This window comes from Cryptomeria japonica, chromosome 3 (assembly GCF_030272615.1).
Source record: "Cryptomeria japonica chromosome 3, Sugi_1.0, whole genome shotgun sequence".
Classification (NCBI taxonomy): domain Eukaryota; kingdom Viridiplantae; phylum Streptophyta; class Pinopsida; order Cupressales; family Cupressaceae; genus Cryptomeria; species Cryptomeria japonica.
In genome coordinates this window covers 215,582,416-215,591,528 of record NC_081407.1, presented here as the reverse complement: position 1 = coordinate 215,591,528, position 9,113 = coordinate 215,582,416, and positions in this window count along the sequence as shown.

Here is a 9,113-nt window from a genome sequence, read left to right as displayed (position 1 = left end):
GGCTGATTTTATTGAAATTTGCTGCCTCTAAAATTCAAAATCTTCTCTCTCTCTTTAGTGCATGAGTTTTACAACAATAAGCCCTACTTACACTATTCCCATTAGACGAAGCCTTAGAATTAAGTCTTTCCAAGGTTTAGTTACTGAGGAGATGGAACCTAATTTGAATGGCCTTTTTAACGAGGACATGGGTAATTCCTCTAATCCTCTTAATGATGAAGAAGCTCTCCATGAGGTTTCTGTAGAACAACTTTCGAAATTGGATAACCAATTTGATGATTTTCGATAATGGATGTCTCAAGAATACCCCGATAGTCAAGCTCTTCCTTTAATTGAGGGTCTAAAATGTATGGTTCAAAGTGATAAGAATGGAATTGATATTTTGCATGGTATTGCACACATTGTGGATTCGAATGTGATGCCTATGAAAAGTTGTGCCGAAACCTTAGGTTATACACAACCTCCTACTCAAGTTAATCATTCTATTCCTTTGACAACTCCTATTGCTAGTATACCTACTTTTACATCAAACATAATGACTACTTCAACACAAGACATTCCTCCTATGATCACTAGTCATGGGGGAAATCCTTCTTCTTCAATCAACCCTCTTCCTTCATTCAATCTGACTTCTTCATTCATTCCTTCAATGAGTGTCCCTATTACATCTCCACAAATAAACATGAGGCAAGGGGGCAATTCATTTAACCCTTCCATTCCTCCTTGTAGTGTTCCTCCTTTCCAATCATCTCCTATGACTAACTATCATAGTGTCCCACCACCTTACTCTCTACCTTCTTTCAATAACATAACACATCCATCACAATCTAACACGTCTAATATGAACTCTTCGACTGAAGTGACCATTAATAATCTTGCACAAACTGTCTCTTCTTTACAGCAACAAATTGCCTCTATGAATCAATCTAAGTTTAGTGTGCCCACATTTGATGTTGCGAGCCCACTTTCTCTTGACATTGTTCAAGCTATTCCCCCTAAGCATGTTAAAATTCCGCATTTGGAGCTTTATAATGGTAAGGGTGATCCTCTAACACATGTTAAGACCTTTCAAACAATATGTACTGATTTTGCTTATGACTAGAGGTTGCTTGCAAAATTGTTTACTAGAACATTAAGAGATAAAGCCCTACAATGGTATTGCTCGTTGCCTTCTTATTCTATTACTTCTTTCAAACAACTTGCAAATGCTTTTATTCAACAATTTCAAAACAATATAAGTCCTAAAGTTACTTTGATTGATTTAATGCATTGTAAACAAGGTGTTAAAGAAAAAGTGACTGATTTCATTGGTAGATATAAGCATTTGTATGCTCAAATTTCTTTTCCAGTGCCTGACAATGATATTCAAAGAATCTTTATTTCTAATTTACAAAAAGATATTAGAGAAAAACTTTTGTTTTCTGAGTTTACTTCTTTCCAACAGTTGTGCGCAACTCTTCACAATTATCAACTGACTGTGAGTCAAATGGAACAAGCAAATCCTATGGCTCCGAGTGATAAGGGTGATAGTAGTGAACAACCATTTGGGAAGTTTAAACCGAACAAAGAGTCCATTAAATTCAATGAAAACATCATCAACAACAATGTGAATGCAGCATCAGGTGTGCCTCCTATTTCTAAGTTTTTCAAGAAAGAAAGTTTACTCCTTTGAATGAATCATTGCATAGTATTATGAATAAGTTATTGGAACAAAATGTGCTTACTCTTCCTCCTATAAAGAAAATAGATCCTGCAAAGATTAATTCACCCTATTTTGATAACAAATCTTTTTGTCAATTTCATTGTCATCCTGGGCATGATACTGAAAAATGTTTTGCTTTAAAGGGTAAAATTATAGATTTGATTGATAATAATACTATTTCTGTTTCTAGAGTGAATGATAAAGGCAACACATTTGTAGCTCCTCCTAACCAAAATCTTCAGATTTTTACTGATCCATTACCTTCTCATACCTCTAATGCAATTGATACTACTGATTCCTCTGCCTCACCTAATGATCTTGTGTCCATGACTTCGAATGTGATTAACTTTGTAGAGAAACCAAAAATCCCTAAAGAACCTTCCATCACTTTTGATTCTAGTGAAATTATCAGGGCACCTGATGGTCCTTTATATATAGTTGCAAAAGTCAAGAATACACCTTGCCGTGGAGTGCTTATTGATCCTTCTTGTATGGTTAATATCATTACTGAAGAATTTCTTTTTACTTTGCAATTGAATCAAGTGATCTATGATGAAACAAATGTGGTTGTGAAACTATTTGATGCATTTTCTTCTCCTGCAATTGGTTCTATTACATTACCTATTGAGGTCCATAACAAATCCCTTGATGTGGACTTTGCTATTATTCCATCATCCGAACAATTTCGTGTGAAGCTAGGCTATCCTTGGCTATCTTCCATGAAAGCTATTGCTTCACCTATTCATAAGTGTTTGAAATTTCCCCATAATGGTGAAGTTGTTACTGTCAATCATAGTCTCTTTAAACCAGCTGAAAGAACTTCTAGCAATCCTATTGATTACTTTTGGCCTAAACAATTCCAATCTCTTCCTCCGTGAAGTGATCATCTTTTTAAATCTTATCAAAGGTGGAAAAAAGATATGATTCTATCTCTAAGTGAACCTAGAACACCCAAACTTGACATTCCTATCGTTCTTGAGAAGGAAGTTCTTCCTTTGAAAGATAAAACTAATGTCTTTCCTCAAGAAGATTCCCAACCCATCCCTATGGATGTGACTATGCCTATGATTAATAAACTTCCTAAAAGTAGACCTATCCCTCCTCATCATGATGGACTTGGTCTCCTTCCTAAACCAAATATTCCTCCCTTATATGGAGTAGTTCCTCCTCCTTCCTCTTATGGAGAGAAGAGACCTTCCTCTTCTCCTATTATTCAACCTAAGAGACCACAACCTAAACACCCAAGTGATAAGGATGAGAACATTCCTCCTCCTCAATCTTTGCAACTTCCTACTAAGACTAGACGAAATTGTTCTGCACGTGAACGCCGAAGAAAGCGTCGTCTTAGAGCTCAGGCAGCTACTTCTCAAACTTTGCAATCCCCAAAAACACCTTTAGCCAATATTATTCCATTTTCTCCTTAGCCGACGATTGAGCCAAAATCTCCTAAACATAAGATGCATGATGGTCTTGATCCTATGCCAGTTAAAGATCTTATTCCTGTGATGATATAGATGAAAATGTTATTCATGATGAAAATGCTACTCCTGTTCATTCTGATAGTGAATATGAATATGTTGATGTTGATAACCATCTATCTAACGAATTTTCTAAAGCACTTATCCTAGCTCCTAGACAAGAACAACATGGCTTGGACCATGAACATAGCCCTTGTTTGGATCTTGTGATAGCTCCATCTGCTGTGTTGGATGTTCCTCCTCTAGCGTGTTTCCTACCTTCCTGAAATATTGATCAGCAAGATCGGGGGTAGATGGCGTGCCAGACTAGTTCATTAGCATAGCAGATTCTCTCCTCCTCTCTTTTCTTACTTCTTCTATGTGTTATTCTCATTCTTCTATTTGTTGTCCTTAGTGTTGTCTACTTGAGGATGATGCAAAACATTGAGATCTCTTTTGGTCTCTCTCATGTTGACTCAAAAGACACATGTGTTCCCTTCTTCTAGGTGACCTTCCTTGATTGGGGAATGAAGAACAATTATGCATACATACATATGATATACATGAATTATCATACAGCATACTGACCTAAAGGAAAGCGAAGTCACCTTGTGCTTTGTGTTTTGTGTCTATTATCCTTGGGCTTATCTCACACTTGGGGGCTAAATCCTTGCGATAACGTGCTCCTTTCTCATTTCTTATATGTATCACTACCTTAAAGCAATCACCCCCGGTGAGGCATGTGCGATCACTTTAACGTAGGGGGGCATACATCCCATTCATATCTTTTCAAGATACTTAAAAATTTCTTGACAAATTTAGCTTTACCTTGAAAATTTTTGATATCTTTCTTGCATGACTCATAGTGAGGGAACCTTACTACTGACAGTCATGGTTCTCCCTCATGATCTTCCCTTTTACTTTTTCAATCAAAGTTGTAAGATCCTTAGTCCACTGGGGGCTTGGTGTATCTTGCCTCCTTGACGTGGTGAAAGTTTTTCAATGTTGTTTCCTTGTACTTTACTGGAAGTATGAGCGTACGCTTATACTCCCGCTAAAGTGGGGGCTAAATGTAGCGTCCTAAAATTGTGACACTTACAATTTCGACTACATTTTGGTCTTCACGATGGTGATGCAACACGAAACCTGAATGGAGACCTCGAAACTTGTTTATGACATCAAAAACTGCATTTTTCAGCACCCTGGCCTGATCCTCCTTGCACCCTGTTGTCCCTGGAGGTGGGATCATGGCACCCAGCGCCCTGGTCCTTGGCCCTATTTTGGACTCGGTCTCTTTTTGGGCTTCGGGTCTTTAAGTTTGCAAATTGGAAAATATTGTTTCCTAGTCAGCCCAAGGTCGGGAAAATCAGTCTATCAGCCCTAATTGACAAGTATATAAACTACATTTCCTCTCCCATTTGAGGAGGTTGAAAAAGAGAAAGGACATATGTGTACAAGAGGCGAAAGTGCTAGGCAAACATTAAAACATTCAAGCATTCAAGCATTCCTTCAAGCAATTGAGCATTCTAAGTCTCCATTCAACGCTAAGTGTTGCATTCAAGACAAGGATTCAACAATTGAAGAGGAGATCACATACAACATACAACATACTACATACATTACACCTTCGCATGTAAGAATACAAACATTCTTACAACAAGGTATTAGTACTTGTTTACATTATAAACATTTACATTTACAACATTCTCATTTCTTGGTTAATTCCAAAGCCGAGGTTTGACCTAAAGGCAAACCCCTCATCCCTAACCCCCCAATCATCCTCTCTTTTTTGTGTGTAGGTTGTAGGTACGCGGTTGTAATTGAAGATTTGGAATCCTTGTGCAGAGACGAACAGATCCACCTTCATTTCATGGATTTTTCGGAGGACCGTGTGCACGCCGGGCGCCATCGTCCCGTCAACTTTCACTCAAATTTGCAAGACAACACCGTCTCGACATTTTACTGCTAATTCCAGGTCCACAGCTTCATCCCATATCCCTATCTCTGTTTATAAGTGAATCTTTCCTACTTTACATGCATTCCTAGTTCAATCTTTCTATCTACATTCTTTACAAAAGAGGGTATCCTTCATGTCTTAACCCTTGAAACTTATTTAGAATCCAATCTTGCATTGTGTGGGATTGGATCTTGTGGGTTTCAACCCCTCTTTTGAATGTAAAGTCTCCCCTAAGTGAAAACCATCAACCCTAGTGACTCTCCCTTCTCTCTCCTTGGAGTTGGGGAGGGGAGAACAACTAGGGTTCGATTTTTCTGCTTTACAATATCCATCCATGCATTCCTTTCCCCCTCCAAGCAATTTCGATGCCAAGTATAAAAGTCATAAGTCTAGCAATCCACATGTATTCAAGGATCAACATGTCCAATATAATCGACATGTCAAAAGAAAGCAAAATATGATCTCTAAAGAAAAAGAAATATCCAAAAGGCCACAGAGGCCCACTAAGCAAAATAAAGAAAAGTCAAAATATATATGGGTTCCTAAATCCCTTGTGCAAGCAATGCACTCCAAGGAACCACAAAAGCATGAAAAATCAAAAACCATGTGGATCCCTAAGCAGCTCCTTGAAGCACAAAATCCTAAAGAAACATCAAAATTGGCATCTAAAATTGCTATTACTCCATCCAAACCTCTCAAATTTGTTCCTCCATCACCTTCTTCATCCATTTTCGGCCCTTATGTCCCAAAATCCATAGCTATTCCTCCGTCAAAATCTCAATATCCAAAATACATTTTTCCTCCATCAGTCCATCATCCCTCAAGGTGTGTGCCAATGTCGATCTTGCCAACATTTCTATGCACTCAAGCACAATTCTTCCAATACCCTATCCATTATCCAATGCATATTTTCCATCCTTCAATCCCTCTAATCCAATCCTTTGCATAAATCCTCACCTTAGTTTCATCTCATTTTCCATGTCCTTATCCTACCAACGTCTTTGAGCATACTTTTAAAGGTCATGGTCCATTTTTTTCAAGGCTACTATCCAAACAAAAAGACGCTTGAGTCCTTCTTCCATCCCCTATCATGTGTCCATCTTCTATTGAAAAAGTCAAAAAAATTAAAAAAAAAAGAAAAAAAAAAAGAAAAAAAAAAGAAAGGAAAAAAAGCAAAGAAAAAAAAAATTCGTTCACTAGTGAAAACTTGGCAAACAGGCACCTTGGGCAAGTACCATGATGAAAACCTGGCAAACAGGTGTCATGCATAATCTATGAACTTCTTGCACACCACACTTGGGGGTAGGTTTTATCCTATCATATCCTTTTGTCCTTCATTCTTCCATTATCTTATTGACCCCATGTCATACTCCTTCATATCCTATTGCCCTTCATTATCCTATCATACCCCGGTCATTACCCTTCATATCCTATAGTCCATCATGTCCATTTCCTCTTTCTACCTTTGATCTTGACAAGGCTGACGATCTTCATGAGCATCATGCATCTTGTTTGTAGCTTTAGTCTATCATAGCTTTTGGTCTTTATCCATTTGCTTATTATAACCTTTCATCCATATTCCCTGGCTTATTGCAACTTTCTGCCACTATCCCTTAGCCAATCCCAACCTTCAGTCCATGTCCCTTATCCATTCTTGGTCTTGCTTATCCTATCCATATCTTATCATTATCCATACACCCTTTTTCATTCCTTGATCTTGATCTGACATAAGGATGCAAAATTTAAACATGGTTTCAAAAACCTCTTGACATGTCCCTCATGCCATGTTCCTACTTTCATTGTCATATCCAGTCTCTTATCCCATCATGCAATAGCCCTTGAAAATTGCATCCGTATTGTCTCCATCATAAAAGGCCTTTGTCTTCCCTCTATCCACCATCATTTTAGAAAGCCTATTTATTCATCTATCATATTCCTTGCCTTGCTAGACACTGGGGGCAAAATCATTAAAAAAATTGAAAAATGTCTTGAAATAATTCAAAAAAAAAAATTGTAAAATGTCCTAAAATAATTCAAAAAAATTGCAAAATGTCCTGAAAAAATCTCTAAAAATCAAATAATGTCCTAAAAAAATCTCTAAAAATCAAATAATGTCCTGAAATAATTCAAAAAAATCAAATACTGTCCTGAAAAAATCCAAAAAAAAAAATCAAATACTGTCCTGAAAAAAATCCAAAAAAAAAATCAAATAATGTCCTTAAAAAATCCCTAAAAATCATATAAAGTCCTAAAAAAAATGAACACCAAAAAAATTGTAAAAACTCGAAAAGAAAAACAAGAAAATATCCCCATTGTACATCGACAGATCACTGAGCATCCCTCCAACGACATGCAATCGCGCATTGTGCTTTACTGAAATCATGCATAAACAAATGAACTTTTCACTCAAACTAGACATTCAAACTGATCAGAATTGTCATATCAATCAACCTCAAAATCAATTCGTCCTTGGCACACTATCATGGGTCTTATACATGGTGTGGTATACTCGAAACTAGACTGTGTCTAGTCTTAGACGGGGTACCACATTCCCTGAAACCAGACAGCATGATTGTCCTATCAATGCTTTCAACTTTTGACAATGAAGATCAAGATGTTTGTTTGATTTGTTGGAATTTTGTGCATCTTATCTTTTTGTTGATTTATCTTTGGCTTCGGTCATGTTCCTATGTTACTCGATGATGTCACTGAGTGAATTAGACTAACCCGAATGGTTCATGGTCCTTTTTTTTTGTTGTTGTTGTGATTGTTGTTTGTCTGCAATGTGTCTGTCTTTTGCAAAAAGGGTTGCATTTCAGCTCTGGCCTTCAATGCCATGATGCTACGCATCTGTTTTGCTACATAAAAAATAAAGGTTCTCACCTACAAAGTACATTACTGAAAGCAAGTTTTTCTTCGTCTCTAACTATCCTCCATCTCATTTTCTTCTTACTAACATTTCTTCCATCAGTTTGGATACTCAGTTCGGTCTAGTGCTTCGATTTCTCCAAACATACATGCTACATCCTGCATCCATTTGGTTAGTACATTTGCATTATATCAAACATTACATCGAGCATTATATCAAGTATCTTATCCATTTCATATTATAAATGCATCAAAAATACATTAAAAAGTGCATCCATACATGTTCCACAATGGTACATAAACAGTGCATAAGTCATCCATACATGGAAAATAACATCAGTCATAACATATTGCATCCCATCATATCGATGCATATCATATCATATATCACAATAATATCGGAGTACAAAAATTGGACTGTCTATCCTAAATATGGCCCGCAGGCTGACTACAAAATGTCAAACTACATAATGTCTACTGTCTATCTAAGGAGCACGTGCCTCTGCCATTGGGTGCTCCCTCTGTCCTCCTCATCCTTGCAATGTCTTGCGGATGATGTCCCTCCTGGTCCTGGCTATGGTGGTCTCATAGGTCCACTCACCCCCATGCTGCTCATTGACCTCCGAGAGCGTGCTCTGCTCTCTGTCCTTGATCGTGCCCGATAAGAAGGTGCTCTCTGCTTTGGTGGAACTGCACCCTCATATAGTGTCCTCCAATGGCATATCTCTTCTTTGGTCTCTACCAGCATCTGTGCCATCTCCCGTGCACTGGCATCTCGAATCGACCCAATATACTCAGTGAATCTCTGTTCTTCTCGTTGTGCCTACGCTATAGCTGTATCTCGAGCCGCTATGAGTTTGGCTATCTCTGTTCTGAATTGGTCCTGTTGTCTCTCTAATGTCGCAATATGATCCTGCTGACTCGCTATGGTAGCCCTGCACATCTCCATCTCTTCTGTCCTAGCTGTCTTCGGCTCTATGGGTATATCCTGCAATGCCTCCTGCTCGCCTGCATCTGGCTCATCCTCGTCATCCCCATCCTCATCTCCATCCTCATCATCCCCATCCTCATCTCCATCATCCTCATCCCCACCCTCCATCCTCCTCATCCTCATCATCTTCCTCCTCCT